Raw genomic sequence first — 25900 nt, forward strand, 5'->3', positions numbered from 1 at the left:
GAAGAAGTTTGAGGATTGCCAGCAGGAGCTGAAAGGAACCCAAATCGTAGTTTTCTTGGCTTATTAACTCTTCGAAGCCTGCCCCTTTCATGACTCAATCCTCTCAAAAATTCCTGCCACCTTTACACCCTCACACTCTATTATGACCTCTAGTGAATAACCCTATAGTGAGTATGTTTGGTTTTGTTCTCTGTCTCCCCCTTAGACTGTGAGCCCACTGTTGGGTAGGGACTGTCTCTATGTGTTGCCGACTTGTACTTCCCAAGCGCTTAGTACAGTGCTCTGCACACAGTAAGCACTCAATAAATACGATTGATTGATTGATATAGCAGCATGGCATAGTGAGTAACAGTATAGCCTAATAGAGCACAGGCCTTAGAGTCAGAAGACCTGGAGTCTACCCCAGGCTCTGCCTCTTCACTGCTATGTGACCTTGGGCAGGTCACTTAACTTCTTAGTGTTTCAGTTTCCTCATCTGTAAAATGAGGATAAAAAAAACTGTTCTCCCTCCCTCTTAGACTGTGAACCCCTTGTGAGAGAGGGACTGTGTCCAGTCTGCTTATATCATATTTACCCCAGTATATAGTACTGTGCTTGGCACAGAGTAAGTGCTCAACAAATACCTGGTCATTGTTTTCATTATTTTGAAAGATTGCAACTCACAGTGACTAGGCCAATGCACTTTGAATGATCAAACCCCCAAATTCACCAGGGTAGAGAGATCTTACACTTATTAGAGAATCAGGTGAGTTGACTAATCTACCTTTGGATGAAGGGTGAGAGGAAAAAGTTCACTCTGGCTTCCCTCATACCGCCAAAGATTCCCCAAAGGGTCATGGTTTTTGTGGGACCATATCTCATCATACATATAGTTCTTTATAGTATCCCACTAGACTGTAAGCTCCATAAGGGAAGGGATCATGTCTACTTACTCAACTGTACTTTCCCAAGCTCTTGAGAGGCAGCATGGCCTAGTTATTTGAGCATAGAGCTGGGAGTCAGAAGGCCCTGTGTTCTAATCCTGGTTCTGCCACTAGTCTGCTGTGTGTCCTTGGACAAGTCAGTTCCCTTCTGTGTGCCTCAGTTCCCTCATCAATAAAGTGGGGATTAAGACTGTGAGCCCTATATAGGAAAGGGAATGTGTCCAACCCAACTATTAGTATCTATCCCAGAGTTTAGAACAGTGTCTGACACATAGTAAGCACTTAACAAATACCAGTTATTATTATTATCTTAGTACAGAGCTCTCCACAGAGTAAGCGCTCAGTAAATACTAATGATTGATTGCTTACCATATGCAGAACACTGTACTAAAGACTTGGACGAATACGATAGAATTAGTAGACCTGGAACACACCCTCAAGAGTTTGCAGTGTAAGGTATTCACCCAACGCATGCCTCATGTGGGACAGGGACTGTGTCTGACCTGATTATCTTGTACCTAGTCCAACACTGAATACAGTGCTTCGCACATGGTAGGCAATTAACAAATACCACAATTGTTATTATTAAACCCCTAAATTGTGTATTTACATTCTGCCTTGAAAGTATTTCCCATGAGGCTGAAAAGAAGCGTCACAAATAGTACCTACCCCAGTGCTTTGTAAAGTTCCTGGCACATAGAAAGCACTTATCAAAGCCATTTAATTAATTACAAAGATTATCGGGCCCCACAGTCAGAGTACAATAGCAAGGACATGATCCCTCTATAGAGTGTTCATTGGGCTTGAAGAAATTGGCTCCGATGACAAAGTTTACTCAGAAGTATGTGAATGGTTGAATAGGTCAGTGTGTCCTGACTGGACCATTCATACACCCAAACTGTGTTGCTTTTTTTAATCCTATCATATTTGTTGTTTCCAACACCTGAAACTGTTTATATTTCTGCCTCAGCAGCATGTTTCTCTTGAAACTTGTCTGTCGCTTCATATTTATTGAGCACCTATTGTGCACAGAGCACTGTATTATGCATTGAGAGAGTACAATAAATTCAGTAGGCATGATCCCTGCCCTTGAGGAGTTTACAATCTATCAGTAGAGGTGGACACTGGAATAATTTTTAGATGGAAAAAAAGCCATTTCTGCACTGTCTGCCCTTACTGTCTCCCAATTTTCTGTTGAGAAGTAGCCTGTTGTTTTTTTGCTCTCCTTAAAGTATTTCAACACATTCCTTGTTTTAATGCTTTTGGATCAGCATTTAGGAAATATTTGAGTCTCTCACTTTCTATCCATTCTCCCCGCATGCCCACTAAATGAAGCTGTGTTGAAGTGAGAACAGCATCCCTGATTTCATTCCAGGACTTTGTTCTTGTCATTTGATGTGACAATTAGATATTGTCTCTCAGGGATGTGGTTGGAACTCCTCATGGAATTAGTTGTGGCACTGATGGGGACTCTAGTTCCCACAGCCAGAGAGAAGGTTGGACTCTAATCCATCTCAGTAAACCTTCAGTTTGGTCTGGAATCTCTCAACATTCTGTTGTCACACTTAGTTAAATAGTAACCCTAAGAATGTATTGAGTTTGGCCTAGTTGAGAGAGCCCAGACCTGGGAATTGGAAGGACCTGGGTTCTAATTCTGCCACTGCCACTTACCTGCTGGGTGACCTCGAGCAAGTCACTTCACCTCTCTGTGCCTCAAATATCTCATCTTTAAAATTCATTCGTTCCTTCATTCAATCATATTTATTAAGCACTTACTGTGTGCAAAGCACTTGGGAGAGTACAACACAATAACAAACAGACACAGTCCCTCACTACAAGGAGCTCTATGGAGATTGACAATGTGAGCCCTCTGTGGGACAGGAACTGTGTCCAACCTGATTATCTTGTATCTACCCCACCGCTGAGTACACAGTCTGGCACATAGTAAGCACTTAACAAATACCATTTAAAGAAATCTGTTTCCTTGTCAATTGCTGCATCACAGCTATTGTGATGTCTTGATAATGGAATTCTGTGAAGATGTTTAACTCCGTGTGAACAGTTTAGATCTGTAGGAAGGGTTTCCCTGATGAGTGGAAGCATATTCTAATGTCTGTAAGCAGGTTCCTTGTTACATCTTCCAATTTGGTTCCATTGAATACATTAAGAGGATTACACCTTCTAGCCCTCTCTGCTTTCCCCGCTTGGTAATGTCAGGTAGAAAAGTAATCATGGAAAACGCTGGGCTTCAGACTTTTCTCTTTAGAACTTTTCTTCCTCTGACTTCCATTAGGAAAATGGTATTCCAGTTACTCAATAAAGATCTATTGGGTTCCCACCCGGTGCCCCAGAACTTGGGGTAAGTTTTACTTAAGGTCTTTCCATGCTGTTGTCAAGAGAAGGTGTCTCTTCTCTGACAAACTGGGTACATCCAGGTCAGTCGATACCGGTTGGTTTTGCTTGAGGTGGATATGGCGAAACCATTTCTAATTTCCTCTTTGGGGCATGACAAAGCTGGGCAGTGACTGTTGCCATTATCTAATGCAGCTGGCTTGTTGGACTAGGAGATTTTATATCCTGCAGACATGAGAAGGAATGGGGCAAAATAAGTCTGGCCCTGGAAGGCAGAGGGCTTGAGTTCTAATCTCAGCTGCCACTTGCCTGCTGTGTGACTTTGGGCAAGTCGTTTAACCTGTCTGCACCTCATATGCAAGATGGGGATTCAATACCTGTTCTCCCTCTTATTTAGATTGTGAGTTCCATGTGGGACAGGGACTGTGCCTGAGCTGATTATTTTGTATTTAATCCAGCCCTTAGTATGGTGCTTGGCACAAAGTAAGAGCTTAACATATTATTATTATTATCGTTGTTATTCATAGGCTGAGAAATCTACAGTGAGTGGCCAAATGGTAACCTCTTTTGCTCCTGGCACCCACAAAGCATTTTTTTTCCTACCAAACAGTATTGTTGACTTCCAAGTTGTCTGTCAGTCAGACCAAGGGGTTGAGAAGAATCCTCAATAACATTGGTGCCAAGGACTAGAACTGAGGGTCTCTGAACAGCTAGTTGGTGCCACCAGGGGAAGAGAAGCCCTTTTAAGCCTCCCCACGCCCCAGCCTCCCATCAGGCTGGACTTGGGGTTCATCTTCTTGCCTCTTCTGTTAACAGACACTGAATGCCTACTGGGTTTTTTTTCAGAATCCCTATATACAGGTATTTCTACAGAGAGAATAAACCTCTCACAACCCTCTCACCCCCTCTCCTAGTGGGTCATTGAGAGTAACTCCCTCTCCCTGCCCCACAGCACTTATGTTTACATGTACATATTTATAATTATAATTCTATTTATGTTTATTAATGATGTGCATATATCTACAATTCTATTTATTTACAAAGATATTACTGATGCCTTTTTACTTGTTCTGATGTCTGTCTCCCCCCTTCTAGACTGTGAGCCCGTTGTGGGCAGGACTTGTCTCTATTTTTTGCTGAATGTACTTCCCAAGCTCTTAGTACAGTGCTCTGCACACAGTAAGTGCTCAGTAAATACGTGTGAATGAATGAAAATAAACCAAGGGGGCAGGTTCAGCTTTGACTGACCTCTTGGCCCCAGGTGTTCAGAGAGCTGTTGAGGAGCATAGAGGACAGTTCAGGGACACAGTCACTAGGGAAGTCCAGCGGGTCAATTAGGACAACAAGCAAGTGGCCTAAAATTTTTCTCCAGCAAAAATGATCTCCAGGATAAATGGAGGCACAGGAAGTGCATCGTCAAAATCATTAATTCACGTTCATAGGAGCTCTTGCCAGCTTGTCAACGTAAACTCAGTTTCACATTTTAGAATAATCATGTTTCTACCCATTTGTTAGATCCCAATAATGACTGTCCTGCCTGGGAGTGACTTTGTTTCTGCAGTGGTGCTTATGTTTTGAAGTGACAGCCCTGGTTTTAGAGAGTCACTTCCAAGCAGCTTTCATGTTTTTTTCACATTACAAGTCCATTTTTTATCCTACAATGCAGGTCTGGGAATGAAACACTTGGAAGAGTTTCTGAATGATGAGGCTAACTTCTACCGAGCCTAGTACTATATATAGATCCATAGAAATCTCAGCATGTTCCATGGCAAATCTTACTGAATAATTACCAGTAGCAAGCTCATATATTATTATTTCTTGGCAGAAAAGTCTATAAAAAGAATATAAGATTATCATTCTTTTATTTTTTTCTCTCATTTTAAAAAGAGGTGAATAGTGTGTAATAATAAACTCTATAGAAGGCTTGCCTTGTGAAAAGAAATTGGGAGAAGGGAGGGTTCCAGATTTAGAATTTTGGCAAAGACTATCATGGCTCCTTTTCATACCTATCACTCCCTCTTACATGTTCTTGAACAAAGTGCAAAGGGAGGGGGAAATCAAAGGAAGATATAATTAACCTCTCAGTCATTCAAAACATCTGCAGTTCAAAATGATCAGCTAGTGATAAGAAGAAAAGGTGGACACCAAAATTATTAGGCCAAACACTTTCCACCTCATCTTCCAAACTGAAATCAGTCCATCTATCAGTGATATTTATTGAGCGCTTACTGTGTGCAGTCTGTACTGAGCATTTGGAAGAGTATAATACTTCAGAGCTCACAGCCACAATCGTACTCTCATGGAGCTTAAAAGTCCTCACAGGCTGATAAATTGTAAACTCAATGTGGGCAGGATACATTTCTACCAATTCTGCATTATACTCTCCCAGGTGCTTAGTACAGTGCTTGGCACACAGTAAGTGCTCAGTAAATATCATTGATTGATGGATTGATTGATTCTAGGACAGCAGTGGACATGGTTTGAGAAAGCTATTGTAATCAGTGGTATTTATTGAGCACTTACTGTGTACAGAGTAATGTACTTTGGCTCCAATAACTGTTCTCCCTCCTACTTAGACTGTGAACCCAGCACTTTGTACAGTATTTGCTCATTCATTCAATCAGATTTATTGAGTGCTTACTTTTGCAAAGCACTGTACTAAGAACTACCATCCTTACCAGCTCACGAGCCCACAAACTTGGTGTCATCCTTGACTCTGCTCTCATTCTCCCCACATATCCAATCCTCTCCTTAGAAGCAGCATGACCTAGTGGATAAAGCATGGGTTTGGGAGTCAGAAGGACCTGGGGCTTACAGTTTAATCCCCAATTTTCAGATGAGGGAACTGAGGCACAGAGAAGTGAAGTGACTTGCCCAGGGTCACACAGCAGACAAGTGGCAGAGCTGGCATTAGAACCCAGGTCTTTCTGACTCCCAAACCCCTGCTCTATCCTCTAGGTCATGCTGCTTCTAAGGAGTCTATTCTTTCATTGGTTGAACTACAGAATTGAAGGTGAGGCCAGAAAATATGTATTTATTCATTCATTCGATCTTATTTATTGAGCGTTTACTGTATGCAGAGCACTTATAGTCCTATGTGATAGATCCATCTCCGATTCTCTGTCCCAGCCTTTGGGAGACTGTTCTAAAATGTAATAGTTTTTGGGATAAGTTCCCCCATTACTCAACTTTAATTTTAATATCCTTCATTCTGTGTTATCAGTGCTCTATTTTGACTCTCAAATAGGACTCTCAAATAGGACATCCCCCTACCTCTCATAACAATTGTCAATTCCACTTTCCTGAAGAATGATCTTTTATTCAAGTGATAATTAGATCCTTCCTTCCAAGACGGATGCAGCATGGCTCAGTGGAAAGAGCCTGGTCTTTGGAGTCAGAGGTCATGGGTTCAAATCCCGACTCCGCCAATTGTCAGTTGTGTGACTTTGGGCAAGTTACTTAACTTCTCTGTGCCTCAGTTACCTCATCTGTAAAAATGGGGATTAAGACTGAGCCCCCCGTGGGACAACCTGATCACCTTGTAACCTCCCCAGTGCTTAGAATAGTGCTTTGCACCTAGTAAGTGCTTAATAAATGCCATTATTAATTGCTTAAGTATAATTTTTAAGTCCCAGTCTTTCTAATGGAACTGGACCTAATTTGGAACATTCCAAGCTAATCAAAAATAAGCATGGATGTGTGTGTCCAAAACCTAAAGAAATCAGACTGAATCTAGTAACAGTTCAGTAGTAGGTCCAATGGGAAATTGACTACATTCTGCCATTCCTTCCCTTGTTCTTTTTGTTGAGTATCATGGGAATTTGAATGTATAGAGAACTTGGGATGTATGTCCTCGTGGCAGAATCTATTCCCGCCTATTGAGCTGAGGAGGCAGTAGAAAGTGGTGGAAATATAGAGGAGGGAGACAGATGGGAAACATACACACACACACACACACACACACACGCACATGCACACGCGTATCCCCCCCAACCTAAGAAGACATTGCAAATGGGCATGGGTCACTAATCTGAAAGTGGTACGAACTAGCGATAAGCGCATTTTAGGTTGATTAATTTAGGGCCTCTCTGGTGACTGAATTGGGAAGCAATTTAATCTGTCAATCTTCCAGCCTCAGTGTAGTTTTCTGTGCTGTACTGGGCTCTGTGCGGTCCTCTTAGACTGTATGATAAGTAGGCCAGATATCGAATCGCTTGATTTGGTCTAGGCCAGAACTCTGCCTTCTAAGCAAGGTCAGAGATGGACTTCAGAGCACTGCAGCTTGTTAGGGTTGGGTCCTCACTGCCTTTTCAGCTCATTAAGCTGACACCAAGCTCCTGACACCTCTGGTCCAAAAGATAGTGCTTGAAAATGAATCCTGATAGGTATGACAAATAAAACCTAGATAGAACTCATAATACTCTCAGTCATCTCTATATTTGACTCTTCTTGCTGATGAGATCATTTATAGTTAATCTGATTATCCTATGTCTACCCAGTGCTTAACCCAGTATTTTGGCAGAAAGGAAGAACTTAATTAATAGTAACACTCTCATTGTTACTATGAATAACAACAGGGTGGTTTAAAAGCATATTGAAATTGCTGAAGACAATTCAACAGGGTTACATGGACAGTAGTTGACACTTAAATGTAGAATTAGATAGCAAGGGTTAAGAGTTGGCACAACATTTAAAATTAAGCCCATGAAACCACAGCACTGAATTATTTGTAAACAGCTATAAATAACATTGCCTCAGTATATAATGCTTTCCCACATTTCCAACATAGATCAATCTGCAACAGAAGGAACAGAATCTATAGATATGAATAACTCCACATTGGAACATTTTCTTAAATAGAGGATCATAAATGTATTCTGCAGTTCACTAAAAGGGTATTAGTTTGGTCTTTATTGACTTGGCACCGTTTCTGAATATAATAGTTGGTTCCCTGGGCTCAACTAATGATCAATTCGATTTTTATATTGCCTATTTTATAAACATGCAATTCTAACAGGAATGAAAAGTAAGGAATTGAAGGTTACAAATGGAATCTCCTAGATTTGATTGGAAAAACTATAAAGGCATTTCACAGTGTTGGATGTTGACAGTGTAGTGGGAGTGATGGGATTTTGAAGGTAGGAATAATAGAATGAAGAGAAACAGCCCAATTCCAATGGCATTTTTGTCATCAGTAAAAATAGGCATCTGAAATGGAAAACATTCTGACATTTATTTAGCTCTACATTCCAGAAAATAGTTTCACCCTACTTGCATTCAAGAAGTGTTTAATAAATAAACCTGCATGTTTTAATTTTCATTCATTCATTCATTCATTCAATTGTATTTATTGAGCACTTACTGTGTGCACAGCACTGTACTAAGCACTTGGGAAGTACAAGTTGGCAACATATAAAGACGGTCCCTACCCAACAGCGGGCTCACAGTCTAGAATTTTGTTGATGTAGATGCATTCCACATTTGTTTCATTAATATATTATTATTATATATTATATTATTTAATATACATTAATATATCTGTGATTTCTCACCTTTGTTGGGTTCTTATGCTCTGGGTCCCAATATTAACCATAAAATCCTTATCTCTCATTGGAGGACTTGGAACCTGTTTTACTATCTACAAATTTACTATCTATTTTTGTGTCTGTTGGGTGCAGAGCACTCTATTAAGTGTTTGGGGACATTAAAGGTGGGTTGCCTGCCCATGAGAAGCTCACAATCTAGTCAAGGGGACAGTAGATAAACAGTGACGATTGTCTGTGTGCATGTATGTGTGTGAGAATAAAGGTTTTAAAAACATATTGAAGCATCCTATCAAACAATGCAATATTCCAGTGGTTTGCTGGGAGACTACTAAAGCAGACAGTCCCATCTGGCAGGAGGCAATTTGGAAAGGGATTGTTCTCCATGGGTAGATGCTTCATTAAGTTCAGGATGCCAAGAGGCAGGCTACAAAACAGTAACAGATCCCGTATGGGGCTGGCTCATTAGTTCAGCAAAGACCTAGTGTTATGTATTCGCTGTGAGAATGTGTCAGATATAGCAGTATTTTCACCTTCACTCAACACACCTGGTGAGGATTTCATCATCAGAAGCATCACTGATATGAAAGATGTGTTCATACATTTCATATGTACATATATGAATGAACATAAACTGGTGAGGGATTGCGGATGTTTCTATAATTGCCCCAAAACAATTGTACCTATGATGTGCCATGTCAAATATCCATCAAGATTTATGTATATTACTGGGAGGTGATGATGTGTTTTGTTACCTTTCTCCTCGATCTGACGTACAAAGATCATGTATCTTTACTCTGATGTTGTCTGAAGTCCCATTGAGATTCTGGGCTTCCTTAGCTTGTGCTTTTTTTTAAGAAATCAGACCCCACTCTAACAGACATAAAACTATTAACAAATAGAGTAGTCACGTGTGGGGGGCAGAGGAGACCATGTCTTGTCTTATGTCGTTGAGTTGTCTCCTACCCATGTACAAATCTCTTCCAATCAATCAATCAATCAATCAATCAATCATATTTATTGAGCGCTTACTGTGTGCAGAGCACTGTACTAAGCGCTTGGGAAGTACAAGTTGGCAACATATGGAGACAGTCCCTACCCAACAGTGGGCTCACAGTCTAGAAGGGGGAGACAGAGAACAAAACCAAACATATTAACAAAATGAAATAAATAGAATAGATATGTACAAGTAAAATAAATAAATAAATAGAGTAATAGAATGCCCACCTCCATCTGCATTGGTTCTGGTAGTGTATCCATAGAGTTTTCCTGGTAAAAAATATGGAAGTGGTTTACCATTGCCTTTTTCCTCACAGTAAACATGAGTCTCCACCCTCAACTCTCTCCCATGCTGCTGCTGCCCAACAAAGGTGAGCTTTGATTAGTAGCAGATTGCCTTCCACTTGCTCACCACTACCCAAACTAGGAATGGAATGAGTAGGCCTCTGCTTGACTCTCCCTCCTGTAGCTGAGACTGGTAGAGTACTAGAAACTCTCCAGGTGCCATCCTGAAAGGTGGGGAGACCATGTACCTTCTGAAAAAGTTTAGTTGTGCTGCAAACTTGTTGAGGCCATAAGGTCCTTGCTGCTCGATAGTATATGTCCACCTGGGACAGAATTGGCTGTATATTGGAGATGCCTTGTCCAATCCTTCCCCCATAATAAGTGGAATAAAGTAAGGATATGCAATAGATTCTAGAAACAATGCTTGATGATGCCACAAGGGATCTAGTAGCTGCTGAAAATATATGATTTGGTTCCTTCGGGTAGCTCTCAGCTCAATCAGCAGCACATCATCAAGAGTCCTTGAATCACTCAAACCGGAGTTCTTACACAATAATGACTGTGCTCCAGAAGCACACCCACCAGAAAAATGTAAAGGATTATCATCTGCTTCTCGGAATCAGTTAAGTCTTATGGATTGATGGTTGATACAAAGAAGAGAAAGGTTATGGACAGGTCTGCACCTGGAAAAACCTGTACACAGCTTAGAAACAAATCAGTGATACAGATTCAATCATTTAATCAGTAATACAGATTTTAATAGTGTGACAAATAGGTTTTTTTTTACACGTAGCTGATTTTCTAGTGGAACAAGGATGAAAAGGAGGGCGAATACTGAGTCAGGAAGGTGGCTGTGTCTTTTGGGATACTCAGAAACAGAGAATGTCACCAACATGGCAGTAAGACTAGGACAAAAGAAAGGCATACAGGCAGTGCTGGCTTCAGATAATTAGCCATCCTGAGGCAAAGCTTCAAAGTACTGCCCACTCCACATGAGCGTGACACAGTCACCTCAGGCCGCTCACTGAGTGCTACATGAATATATGACATATATGCTATTTCAGCAAGGCACTTTCTTTTATGGTATTTGTTAAGTGCTTACTACGCATGTCAGGCACTGTTCCAAGAGCTGGGGTAGATAAAAGCTAATGAATTTGGATGCATTCCATGTCCCAGAAGGGGCTCACAGTCTTAATCTCCCTTTTACAGATGAGGTAACTGAGGCACAGAGAAGTCAAGTGACTTGCCCATGGTTACACAGCAGACAAATGGCAGAACCAGGATTAGAACCCAGGTCCTACTTACTCCCAGGCCCACATGCTATCCACTAGGATGGGCTGCTTCTCACTAGGCCACGCTGTTCCTTAGCTGCTACTTCCCTCCCTGCCACCAAGCAGTTCCTGATCTACGGCCACACCTGCCTCGTCACCTGCTGTAACACCTCTCAGCAAGGAACTGAGAATTAGATATTGCCCCTGTCCCCCAAGGGCCATGCTCCATGCCTACGAGGGTGCTACAATCTAGTTGGGGGAACCAGACATAAACATATTTACTGATAGTCGCATTAGAATATATCACTGACCCTCTAATTGGAAATGCATAGATACACAAAGAGCTCATATCGCATAATGGAAGACAACGCTGGTTTAGGTTGGCCAGTTGAATCTATAAAAATGGAAATGTCTTTGGGAAGCAGCCTAGCCTAGTGGAAAGGGCGTGAACTGATAGAAGACCTTGGTTCCAGTCAAAGCTCTACCACTTGCCTGTTAGTAACCTTGGGTAAATTGCTTAAATTCCCTGGGCCTCTGTTTCCTCATCTATTAAATAGCGAATCTTGCCTTATGCCGTCGAGTTGTTTTCAACCCATAGCTGCTCCATGGACACACAGCGTGGCTCAATAGAAAGAGCATGAGCTTTGGAGTCAGAGATCATGGGTTCAAATCCCGGCTCCCCCAATTGTCAGCTGTGTGACTTTGGGCAATTCACTTAACTTCTCTATGCCTCAGTTACCTCAACTGTAAAATGGGGATGAAGACTGTGAGCCCCCCCGTGGGACAACCTGATCACCTTGTAACCTCCCCAGTGCTTAGAACAGTGCTTTACACATAGTAAGTGCTTAATGAATGCAATCATTATTATTATCTCTTCCAGAACCCCCCACGTTCACCTGCAATTGTCAGGTAGTGTATCCATAGAGTTTTCTTGGCAAAAATGCAGAAGTGGTTTACCATTGCCTTCTTTCGCACAGTTAAATTGAGTCTCCGCCCTTGAGTCTTTCCCATGCTGCTGCTGCCCTGTTTTGACTCGTAATTTTGACTTGTAGAGATTGCCTTCCACTAGCTAGTCACTGCCCAAGTTAGAAATGGAATGAGTATGCCTCTGCTTGACTCTCCCTCTGGTAGCCAAGACTGGTAGAGTACTGGTTGCAGTCCTGAGAGGTTGCAGTCCTGAGTGGGGCAAATGGGGAATACCAATCTGTTAAATGTTTAATACATGTTCTCCCTCCTAATTAGGTAATGAATCCCATGTGGGAAAGGAGTATAAAGGAACTCACTTGTGTGATGCATAAGTTAATAAAAAGGTAGAAAACTTGGTCCTATTTATCTAAAGTGATTGAAAGAGGCACTTTCTAACCAAGAGGATTTCAGAGGTCAGGAGAAGCATGGGCAGTCTTCACCTCTGTGGGGCCTTTAAGTCTAACTTATTAGCAAGTTAGTCCCGCTTCCTCATTCATTGCCATTGAGTCCTCTGCTAGGGGAGGCATTAGTCTTTCTTGGGGATTCAAGTCAACAAGGAAACTTTCAGTACCTTTTTGAACTTGTTGAAAATAGTAGTGAGGATTTCAGTACCCAGTATTTTCTGTTTATGTGCAAACTTGGGTGGTAAAATGTGACTCTCTAGTCTGCTCCCATAAACCAGCAAAGAAGATCGATCACCAGCAAAAGTCAATATGAATTCCCAGCTGGAACCCACACAGTTCCAGGCTACTTTATAAAATAATTCAAGCTGCCCTTGATAACTTCTAAGAACTGAAGAACTTCCTCAACCTTTATGGATAACAGTCAGGAGTTCCAGATGGCAAGGGATACCATCTAGAAAACGTTCTGGTGTTCTTAGTGTCTTTTTTCAATCACTGATAAAGAAAGAGTGAAGAGTACATCCTGTGGGCCGTTCAGGAGAGGATTGCTCTCCTGGAGTGGAAACTTTAAGACCAGAAAATCAAGAGGCTATCTCTAACAGTGACAGATCTTGCTAGGAGCCATCAGTTCAGAACAGGGCAATCTTTATGTCAGTGTAGTGTGAATGGAAAACCAGCCATGGGTGTTTCTTTTCATGTGCTTCCTGCAAGAACAGATAAAACCTCACCATCAGTAGCAAAATGCTTTGAAGCAAGTATAAGCAAAAATAGAAACCACAATTTAAAAAGGCCACCAGAGCTTTCAGCAAACACAAACCTCTGCCTATGGATATCTTGGTCAGAACCAGATGTATCAATCAGTCATATTCATTGAGGACTCACTCTCTGCAAAGTCCTGTACCAAATGCTTGGGAGAGTATAATAACTTTAGAAGACTCAATCCCTGCTCTCAAGGAGCTGAAAATCTAGTGTGTGGGGGTGGGGACAGGGTGAGAGGGGGAAGGAGACAGATACTAAAATAAATCTCAGATAGAAGGAAGCACCAGTGTCTAAAGAAATGTACATGAGTACTCCTGGGGAAGAACATAGAGGAAAAATAAGGGCTATAGAAATTGAATTAGGGAAAACCTTTTGAAAGAGAGGTGATTTCAGAAAGGCCTTGAAGTTGGGGAGATCAGTGGCCTGCCAGAGGTAAAGTGGGAGGGTATCCCAGGCGCAAGAGAAGCAAGGGCTTCTTGGAGAGAGAAAGCAAATAATATTGAGTAGGTTGGCGTGAGAAGAGCCAAGTGCACTTGGGTGTGTAAATTTTAAACACCTTTATCAATCACTCAATCAATCAATCGTATGAATTGAGCACTCGGTATTAGCAGAGTACTGTACTAACCATTGGGGAGAGTACAATATAACAGACACATTCCCTGCCCACAGTGAGCTTACGGTCTAGAGGGGGAGACAAACATTAATATAAATAAATCACTTATATGTACATGCATGTTTTGGGGCTGGGATGGAGGAGGAAGAAAGGAATGTCAGGTGATGCAGAAGGGAATGGAAGAAAAGGAAAAGAGAGCTTAGGCAGTGTTTAGTCCTCACCCTGGGCTTCAAGGCTGTCCATCACCTCGCCCCCTCCTACCTCACCTCCCTTCTCTCCTTCTACTGCCCAGCCCGCACCCTCCGCTCCTCCACAACTAATCTCCTCACTGTACCTCGCTCTCGCCCGTCCCGCCATCGACCCCCGGCCCACGTCATCCCCCGGGCCTGGAATGCCCTCCCCCTGCCCATCCGCCAAGCTAGCTCTCTTCCTCCCTTCAAGGCCCTGCTGAGAGCTCACCTCCTCCAGGAGGCCTTCCCAGACTGAGCCCCTTCTTTCCTCTCCCCCTCGTCCCCCTCTCCATCCCCCCGTCTTACCTCCTTCCCTTCCCCACAGCACCTGTATATATGTATATATGGTTGTACATATTTATTACTCTATTTATTTATTTATTTATTTATTTTACTTGTACATTTCTATCCTACTTATTTTATTTTGTTGGTATGTTTGGTTCTGTTCTCTGTCTCCCCCTTTTAGACTGTGAGCCCACTGTTGGGTAGGGACTGTCTCTATGTGATGCCAATTTGTACTTCCCAAGCGCTTAGTACAGTGCTCTGCACATAGTAAGCGCTCAATAAATACGATTGATTGATGGATTGATTGATTGATTGATTTAGTCCTATTCACTCTAGCCTCACAGCACTTAACCAAATATCCTTACATGCTACTAGTTCCTCTATCTGTAACTGATTTTGGAAAGACCATGGGCCTGGGAGTAAGAAGACCTGGGTTCTAAACCCAGTTCTTCCATGTACTTGCTGCGTGACCCTTGGCAAATCACTTAACTTCTCTGCGCCTCAGTTACCTCATCTGCAAAATGGGGATTCAAAGCTTTTCTCCCTCCTATTTAGACTGCCAGCCTCATGTGGGACTTGATTATCTTGTATCTACCTCAGTGCTTAGTACAGAGCTTGGTACATAGTATGCATTTAAAATCCTATTATTATTTTGATTATTATTATCATTACTATCATTATTTTATTTTCTGTCTCCAGTAGACTGTAAGCACCTCATGGGCAAGGATCATGTCCACCATATCTATTGTTCTCACCCAAGTGCTTAGTACAGTGCTCTGCACATAGTAAGTGTTCAATAAATACGATTGATTGATTTATTGAAGGCTCGGGCATAGTGGGAGAAGAGAAAGGGTAAGGAGAGTACAATGTAATATTATACCAACCATCTGTAAGACAGATGTCAGGGCTGAGTAGTTGTTGGTTGTCAAACCATTCCTCTTCCAGCACTGAGAATTGACTGTAAATATTAGTTTGGTGCCAAAGATTAAGTGTGCTGAATAAAGATTCAAATTAAGAGGGATATTTTTTTCAAATGTAAAAACCACTTTAATCAAGATATCAGAGTTGGCCACAGTCATGCTGTGAAAACTTGGCAAAACCCTCGTTCCTTAATACTCTAGAGGGCTTCAAAAGAGCTGATGGTCCAAATTCTTTCCTTCAAGAAGATGTCTGACTAGTCTATTCAGGATGGAGTGAAGTCTTTTCTTCAAGATCTCCGCAGCCTACCTTGGAGCTTGCCTCAGAGTTTTTACTATTCTTATGTCCAACCTGGATTGCTCCTCCTTGCAGTTTCAGCCTTTTTCCTCCTGCTCAGTCATCGCAGGACATTGAGAACCTTAGGTCAGCGACTTCTTCATCCTAATCTCAAAAGTCTTATTGCCAACTTTTGTCGTCATCCTCAAGCTAATTTCTTTTTTTTTTCATTCATTATGGGATCTATTTTCCATTCCTTTAATCATTTTGTTCTTCCCTGAAACCCTCTCCAGTTTTTCTACATTTCATTTTTGGAAGTGCTAATCTACCCACATCATTTTCATGATCACCCTTATTACATTCATGCTTTGTCCATTGCAAAATTGAAACCTAAATTAGAACTTCATTGAATACCCATCCTCCTTCCTCCATTAGGAAAGAAACCGAAATAGGTACCAGAAAACACACTGATTTCATTTTGAGAGCAATTTGTTTTAACTAAAATTCATCCCTTAACAACAACTCTTTCCAAATGCTCAAATTTCACCTTTTCCTCAATTCTGTTCACCCATGATCATGTGGCTTTTCCTTTTAGTGGTCTTTTTTATATAATTTTCTTCTCAGTCCTACAACTTCTGAATATGCCTCCTTTTCAGGTTTCAAATTTATCTTTAGGATAATAAAAATAGTTGGCACCATAGAAGGTAGCAAGAGCCACTGCTAGCTGAAAACAATCTTCACAGAATGTCGCCTCATAAGACAAGTTTTCTTTTCTTCGTTTTTTGTTTTTATTTTGTCATATCTGGCTTCAAAAGTAATTTTTCCTATTTTATCTAGGAAAGTTCATAGCAGCGTTCTGTGAGTTTGCATTACTCCAGGACTTGGTTCTACACAAATGAACACACACATGTGTGCACGCACGCACACACACACACATATTTATGCAATCATAGACACGCACCACAACATGCACACACACAAGCAGTTCACATGAAAATACAAACAGGCATAAACACACCCACATCATATATGTAAAATTAATGCATGACACAATCCAACCATAATTTATATAAAAGGGCACTTTTATATAAAAGGGCCAGATATTTCAGGTAAAATGAAAACTAAAAGAAAAAATCAAAAGCCCCTGTAAAACCTTTCACTTGAAATAGCTGTATAATTTTAATCAAAACGTGTATTGTTGCTTTAGTTACCCAGCAATATCTGTCGGCCAACCACATTCAATCAGTGTCTACTGAGTCCAGATTTCCGTATTCAGGACTCTCTTTTTTTTTCTTATGGTATTTGTTAAGTGTTTACTATGTGCCAGGCAGTGTACTGAGCACTGGGATAGACACAAGCTAATCGGGTTGGATGCACTGCATCTCCCACATGAGGTTCACAGTCTTAATTCCCATTTTATAGATGAGGCACAGAGAAGTGAAGTGACTTGCCCAAGGTCACACAGCAGACAAGTGGCTGAGCTGGGATTAGACCCAGTTCCTTCTACCCCCTAGGCCTGTGCACAGCAGAACAGGCACTCTCTGATATCCCAGGGCATGCAACAGATTAGGAAACATGAAAGTATCTCTATGTTTTCATGACCTCCACTTGCAGTATATGCCCTTGTCATGACTACGTGTGCTACATATGTGCTACCTATGTGCTACATATGCCTGTTGTATTTGCATGTGAACTGGGATGATAATAATGATGGCATAGATCTCCACTTGCAGCATGACTACGTGTGCTACATATGTGCTACCTATGTGCTACATATGCCTGTTCGTATTTGCATGTGAACTGGGATGATAATAATAATGGCATTTGTTTAGTGCTTACTATGTGCCAGGCACTATTCTAAGTGCTAGGGCAGATAAAAGATAATCAAGTTGGACACAGTCCCTGTCCCAAACAGTGTTCAGAGTCTTAATCCCCATTTTGTATACGAGGGAACTGAGGAACAGAGAAGTGAAGTGACTTGCCCAAGGTCACACAGCAGACAAGTGGCAAAGCCGGGATTAGACCCAGTTCCTTCTGCCCGCCAGGCCTGTGCACAGCAGAACAGGCACTCTGATATCCCAGGGCATACAGCAGATTTGGAAACATGAAAGTATCTCTACCTTTTCATGACCTCCACTTGCGGTACATGCCCGTGTCATGACAGCATGTGCTGCCTATGTGCTACATATGCCTGTTTGTATTTGCATGTGAACTGGGATGATAATCATGATGGCATATTTTTGGTGCTTACTATGTGCCAGGCACTATTCCAAGTGCTAGGGTAGATAAAAGATAATCAAGGTGGACACAGTCCCTGCCCCAAACAGGGTTCAGAGTCTTAATCCCCATTTTATATATGAGGGAACTGAGGCACAGAGAAGTGAAGTGACTTGCCCAAGGTCACACAGCAGACAAGTGGCAAAGCCGGGATTAGAACCCATGACCCCAGGCCTGTACTCTATCCACTAGGCAAGACTGCTTCTGAAAAACTTTCTCATTTCCTCTTTAAGTGGGACTAAAACAATATACCTGAGGGGAATCTAATCATTTTGAGGAAAGATTTTATTTTTAATGTTATTTAAGTTCTTACTTATGTGCCAGATTTTGTTCTAGGCAGTTGGGTGGAGACAAGCAAATTGGGATAGACACAAGCCCTGTCTCATATGGGGCTCTCAGTCTTAATCCCCATTTTACAAATGAAGTAACTGAGGCAAAGAGAAGTGAAGTGACTTGCCCAAGGTCACACAGCAGACAAATGGCAGAGCCAGAACTAGAATCCAGGTCTTCCTGACTCCCAAGCCCATGCTCTATCCACTAGACCACACTGCTTCTCTGTTTCATTTTTATTCCTCTATAGTTTCTTTTTGAAGTGTTTTTTTCTATGATGGGAATGCTGATCTAACCAGTGTAGGTGAGACTGTATTTCTTCTGATGCAGTTTCTATAAGGTGATTAGGAAATTGGAAGACAGTGTGGTTCAGAAGCAAGGATATGGAATGGTAGTCTTGAGACTTAGGCCCATTTTGTAGCAGATTGTAATTTTTCAGGCCTTCCAGTTTCCTCATCTGAAAAATGGTGATAGAATACCTGCTCTCCCTCCTCCTTGGACTGTGAGTTCCATGTGGGACTGATTTTGTGTCTGATCTAATTATCTTGTGTCCATTCAAGTGCTTAGCAAGTTCTTGGCACAGAGCAAGCACCTCATATATAATATCACTATCAGAAATATCAGGTGCTCAGGTAAAGAACACGAACATGAACAGTACTCTACCATTCTTCTCTTGTTCCTCCTCAATCAATCAATCAATCATATTTATTGAGCACTTTCTGTGTGCAGCACACTACACTAAGCGCTTGGAAGAGTACACTATAAAAGAGCTGGGAGACATATTCCCTACCACAACAAGCTTAGTCTCGAGACAGATTTACAATCCTCCTTTCTCTTCTTTCTCCCTCAGCTCTTTCTCCTGCTTCACCTCCAATTGCTTAATAATAATATTAGTAATAATAATAATAATAGTAATAATAATAATAGTATTTGTTAACCACTTACTGTGTGCCAGGGACTGTACTAAGTGCTGGGGTGGATACAAGCAAATTGGTTTGGCACAGTCTCTGTCCCTCATAGTCTTATTCCCCATTTTACAGATGATGTAACTGAGGCACAGAGAAGTTAAGTGACTTGCCTAAGATCACACAGTAGACAAGTGTCGCAGCCAGAATTAGAACCCATGACCTTCTGACTCCCAGGCCTGTTTTATATCCACTATGCCATGCTGCTTCCATGCTGGTTATATGAATCAGAGGATTCAGATGGATTTTATTATAATTCTCATTAATAATAATGGTGGTCATTGTAATGGTATATTTAAGCACTTACTCTGTGCCAAGCCCTGTACTAAGAGTTGGGGTAGATAGAAGATGATCAGGTCCTACATGGGGCTCACAGTCTAAAGTAGGAGGGAGACCAGGTATTGAATCCCCATTTAGCAGAAAAGGGAACTGAGGCACCGTGCTGTATCCACTAGGGCATGATATCCTCCGACTCCCAGGCCCAAGCTTTTTCCACTAGACCAGGCTGTTCCTCTTTTAATCTGGGCAAAACCAGAAATCTAACATCCTCTTCCCGGTGTCCTGAGGCTGAACCTCAGCCAAATATCCCAGGGAAAATAATCCTGCAGTCCAGTGCTCTCGACCAAGAAACCTCTTGATGAGTTTTCTCACTGCTTAATCCTGAAAGCAGACATCTGTTGTGTGTTAATTGAGGAAAGATGAAACAGAGAATGTGGCTTGTAACGGATTCGCCCTCTTCTCTTCTCCAGAATGACCCTCCCTTAGCCCGTAATGTGCAATCAGCAGCCAGCATTGAGTTCTTAGGAAAATTTGGCCCATTGTTCTCATTGAAATGAATATTATTTGTCTTTATTGTACAATATGATAACATTTACTCATAGAAAAGGCCTATGTGTTTCTTGCGGGTTAAAATTAAATTTCCAATTACTGTTCCATTTTAATAAATTCATGAGTCAAGGTGAAGTCAACATTTAACTTCAACTTCAGTTCTCCTGAACTGAACATAAACTGAAAAGATTGTAAGCTCCTAGTGAGCAGGGATCATGTCTACCAACTCTATTACGTTATACTTTCCCAAGTGCTTAGTGCAGTCCTCTGCACACAGAAAGTGCTTAATAAAGACCATTGTTTGATTGGTTGATTAGAAATTTGCCCTAGATTATGCTAAAGTAGTGAAACAGACTGTGATCAGGCTTTCGATTTTATCTTTATCCTTGAATAGCACATGCTAAAGTCTTCTGTTGATTTAGAAAGTGCTGAAGGTTTATAATCATTGTAAAGGTGTTAGAAAACAATGTATTGAAAACGTAAATATTTTAAAACTGCTTCAATTTCATAGTACATTTGACTATTTTAATAGCATTTTATAATGGGCTGGGCAATAGTTTCCCATAAGGAGATTTCAGAGCTGGAAGGAGTTTATGGCAAAATAATACTCTACCATTCATCTCCTCATGCATAAAATCATGTGTTCAGCAGCCCGTAGATTTCTCATAGTTGGTTTCAAATTATTGAAGCCAAAGGAGGCAATGGGGCAGCCATCTCATCATGGAAATACCATGTAGATGGAAATTAGAAAGTCTTCTAAATGATGTTCTTGACTGAACTTACTTTTCCTGGAAACCTCCTGTTTGGGGTCTTGAAAAGTCTGCTCTTTCTAGTAGTTACAGTGGAAGAGAGCATTATATTCATTATCGATAATTGGTCTGATTTCTACCCAGTATCCATTGGCACAGATGCTGCTAGACAGCAAGATAAAGCAGTGAATAAATGGACAATCCTTCGTTAAAGAAAGACTGGCTAGTCCATGCTGCAGAAATATATCGAATTGCATAATCTCTCCTCTTTCTACTTGTTTACAGTTGCCCCTGAAATCATGTTTTAATAAGACTTTGTATTTTAGAGATTGGAAATACGTGCTCATTTTATGTGAGCACGCACACACACACGCGCGCATACACCAGCATACCTCATGTGACACATCCACAGTACATTCCTTAAGAATGTAGTTACATAGTGAATAGTTGTATTGCGGGCTATACTTTGCCTTATTTTAAATTGGGATTTTTCCCAAAGCCCTGTTAAAATAACATAGACATCCTGAATGTGCGGCATACTGCAATAATAAACATGACTAAACTGTTGTTTGATCTGTATTAAAATGATTCAAAGCACAGCATCACTATAGAGATGAATGGGGTTGTAAGATGATTATTGTCTTTACAGGAGACTACAGAAATAGCCGAGCTTTTTGGCCTAGTGGAAAGAACATGAGCCTCGGAGATTAATCCTGGCTCTGTCACTTGCCTGCTGTGAGATATTGAGCCAGTTACATAACTTCTTGGTGCCTCCATTTCCTCATACGTAAAATGGGGATTAAATACTTCCTCCCTTTCCTTTTTAGACAGTGAGATCCATGTGAGGCAGGGACTGTATTTGACCTGATAATCGATGAATTGAACGTATTTATTGAGCTCTTACTGCGTGAAGAGAACTATATTAATTGCGGGGAGTACAGCATAACAGAGTTGGTAGACACGTTCCCTGTCCACAAGGGAATGTGGGCATACAAAGCAACTTGGCCTAGTGGATAGAGCCTGGGCCTGAGAGCCAGAGGGACCAATGTTCTAATCTCATCTTTGCCACTTGCCTGCTCTGTGATCTTGGGAAAGTCACTTAACTTCTCTGTACCTCAGTTACCTCATCTGTAAAATGGGGATTAAGACTGTTAGCCTCAGTTCAACTTGATTAGATTGCATCTACCCTGGCATTTAGTACAGTGCCTAGCATACAGTAAGTGCTTAACAGATGCCATAAAAAAGGAGCTTACAGTCTAGAGGAGGACACAATTAATTAATTAATGATGCAAATCCAAGCGCAAGGGTGGCACAGAAGGGAATGGGAGAAAAGGAAATGGGGACTTAGTCGGGAAAGGCCTCTTGGAGGAGATAGAAGGTGAGAAGAGTGATCATCTGTCGGATCTGAAGTGGGAGCGCGTTCCAGCCCGGAGATAGGAGGTGGGCAAGGGGTTTGTGATGAGATAAATGAAATTGTGGAACAAAGAGTAGGTTGGCATTAAAAGAGCAAAGCGTGTGGACTGGGTTGCAGTAGGAAATCAGGGAGGTAAGGTGGCAAGGGGGTGGGGGAGGGGCAAAGTGATTGACTGCTTTAAAGCCAATATTAAGGAGATTCTGTTTGATGCAGAGGAGCATGGAAAACCACAGAAAATTCTTGAGTTGGGAAACATGGATTGAATGGTTTGGTCAAAAAATGATCTGGGCAGCAGAGTGAAGTATGATCTGAAGTGGGGAGAGAAAGGAGGCTGGGAGGTCAGCAAGGAGGCTGATGCAGTAATCAAAGCGGGATAGGATAAGTGCTTGGGTTAACATGGTAGCAGTTTGGATGAAGAAGAAAGGGCAAAGTTTAGGGTCTTCTTTGTGACCTTGGGCAAGCCACTTAACTTGCCCAACAATATGGGTTATATTTCCAGGATAGGTGTACCATGTGGTAGTTTTTTTTTACCTAAGATGTGCCTGTGTGGCCCAGAGAAATGAAATGATTTGCCCAAGGTCACACAGCAGACTAGTGGCAGAGTCAGGATTAGAACCCATGATCTTCTGACTCTCAGGCCTGGCCTCTATCCATTGTGCCATGCCCCGTCACTTCCCAGTCCATTTGTCTTCCCGGTACCCTTCTCCTTCAGCCCCTTTTGCAAAGCAGACACCAAGATCAGCTATCTTAATAATATTTAATATTGTTCTTACCTTGATAACAGAAAATTTTCATTCAAGATACCTTTCTATGGATCTAACACTTTTCCCTCCAGGACACTGTACTTTCCTGAAAGTATTCCAGGAACACATTCCGCTTGTTCTTTTCCTTCCAGCACTTAGAACAGTGCTTGGCACAAAGTAAGTGCTTAACAAATACCATCATTATTATTGTTCTATCAGGGTTTCCCAGGTTCCATTTACACTCTTTCAGAGTCCTATGGATACTAAGCTTTTTCAGTGTCCTTTCGCCCTTTCAGGGACAGAGGCTTGCTTCTCTAAGAGTCCTAACCTCCAGGGTTACCCTCAATCCTCTCCCTGTTCCCCATGCCCATCCAGAGTCAAAGTATATGCCTTCCCTGTGTGCTGCCCTTCCAGGCATATGGCTCACAACCTAGCTCCTCCAAGATGACCAAGGATCTCCTTCCCCAACTACCGGACCCCTCTACGTTCTCCACTTATATTATCTGTGCCTCAATTACCTCATCTGTAAAGTGGGGATTAAGGCTGTGAACCCCACATGGGACAACCTGATCACCTTGTTACCCCCGCAGCGCTTAGAACAGTGTTTTTCACACAGTAAGCACTTAACAAATGTCATTATTATTATTATTATAATCCTTCCATTTGATTGGTTTGACTCCAAACACTGCCAAAAAAGGCATCAATTTCATGCCCTCAGGGAGCATGATCATGTTGCATTCTGATACGGAATGGGCCTGTTATTAAAAGCATCTGGGTTAAGGCTGCATTTGAGAGCTCTCCAGTGATCTCCTTGATCATTTTACTTGTACATATTTACTATTCTATTCATTCTGTTAATGATGTGCATCTAGCTTTACTTCTATTTATTCTGATGACTTGACACCTGTCCACTTGTATTGTTTTGTGGTCTGTCTCCCCCTTCTAGACTGTGAGCCCGTTGTTGGGTCTCTATATTTTGCCAACTTGTACTTCCCAAGCACTTAGTGCAGTGCTCTGCACACAGTAAGCGCTCAATAAATACGATTGAATGAATGAATGAATGAATGATCCCTCAATTGAATGATATCAGGCCAGGTTCCTAAAAGTAGAGTCGAGGTTGGGTAGGTTCTGGGCTTGGGTCTGTCTAATTAGCTCCCACACTTAGAAGGAGGGAGAAGAAGCCCCTACCTGAGGGAGCTGAAGAAGCGCGGTACCCCTTCCTGAAAATCAGTCAGTCGATCAGTCGATTAATGGTACTGTACTTTCTCAAGGTACAGTGCTTTGCATACAGAAAGTGCTAAATAAATGCCACTAATTCGTTAAATGGTAATTATTGAACACTTGTGTGTACAGAGCACTGTACTAAGTTTTTGGAAAAATACAATGCAGTTGATAGACAAGAGCCATGTCTTTAAAGAGCTTACGGTTAGTGGAATCTATGGAAACAGCCTAAAGGCAGAGTCTCAGTAACTCCAGGTAATCTGTCTTCCCCACCTACTCTTCCTGGCTTCCTCAGAACGAGATATTTTTGTTTACACAGCAACATCTGTACAGTCCATTTTTAAATTAAATTGAGGGCATAGAGGATACAATCAATGCTGTGGATAGGCTTTTGAATATGTATTTAGAAAAGATCACACAAGACTGAGTTGGTTACCTAACCCACAGTTCTATGAGGTAATTCATCCTCATTTTATTAACAAGGAAATGAAAGCATAAGTATCTAATAATTGATTGAAACAGCAGGCCAATGGCTAAAGAACACTCCTGCCTCCTGTCTCTCCAGTCCATACTTCATCATCATCAATCATATTTATTGAGCACTTACTGTGTGCAGAGCACTGTACTAAGCCCTTGGGAAGTACAAGTTTGCAACATATAGAGACAGTCCCTACCCAACAGTGGGCTCACAGTCAGTCTGCTGCCCGGCTCACTTTTCTAGAACACTGTTCAGTCTATATTTCCCTACTCCTCAAGAACCTCCAATGGTTGCTCATCTACCTCCGCATCGAACAGAAATCCCTTACCATAGTCTTTAAGGCTCTCAATCAACTCGTTCCCCCTACCTTACCTCCCTGATTTCCTATTACAACCCAGCCTGTGTTCTTCACTCCTCTAATGCCACTGTACCTCGACTTTACCTCACTGCTGACGCCTTGCCCACATCCTGCCTCTGACAGATGATCACTCTCCCCTCCTTCAAAGCCTTCTTGAGGACATCTCATTCAAGAGGCCTTCCCTCACTAAGGCCTCAATTCCTCTTCCACTCCCTTCCATTTCACCTTTAAACTTGGATTTGTATCCTTTATTCACCCCTCCCTCAGCCCCACATCACTTACATACATATCCATAATTTATGTGTTTATATTATTGTCTGACTCCCCCTCTAGACTGTAAGCTTGTTGTGGGGAGGGAATCAGTCTACCAACTCTGCTGTACTGTACTTTCCCAAGCACTTAATACAGTACTCTGCACATAGTAAATGTTCAGTAAATTCAGTTGTATTTACTGATCGCTTACTGTGTGCAGAGCACTGTACTAAGCTCTTAGGAGAGCACTAATGTTATAAAGACACAGTCCCTGCTAAAAATGAGCTAACAGCCTAGAGTCTGTAAAAAATAAATATGTAATAGTAAGTATTATATATTACAATGTAATGACAGTAGTAATATATAAGACCATAATAAATAATAAAGGCTAAATACATTTGATTGATTGATTGACTGAGTACTCAGTATATTATGACATTAGTGCTCAGGTCTGTTTCTGAATC

At 41.6% G+C, this 25900-nt stretch overlaps 1 protein-coding gene and 1 non-coding gene across 2 annotated transcripts in view; one reads left to right on the top strand and one right to left on the bottom strand.

The window, feature by feature from the left end:
* CCDC102B (coiled-coil domain containing 102B) overlaps nt 1-25900 on the top strand; it is a 567334-nt gene that overhangs the window by 390645 nt on the left and 150789 nt on the right. The gene's annotated exons all lie outside the window — the stretch shown is intronic.
* LOC119929275 lies at nt 10199-10336 on the bottom strand. The gene has a single exon (XR_005451407.1). It is a non-coding gene; the product is annotated as a small nucleolar RNA SNORA7 (small nucleolar RNA).

This window comes from Tachyglossus aculeatus, chromosome 5, assembly GCF_015852505.1.
Source record: "Tachyglossus aculeatus isolate mTacAcu1 chromosome 5, mTacAcu1.pri, whole genome shotgun sequence".
Lineage (NCBI taxonomy): Eukaryota > Metazoa > Chordata > Mammalia > Monotremata > Tachyglossidae > Tachyglossus > Tachyglossus aculeatus.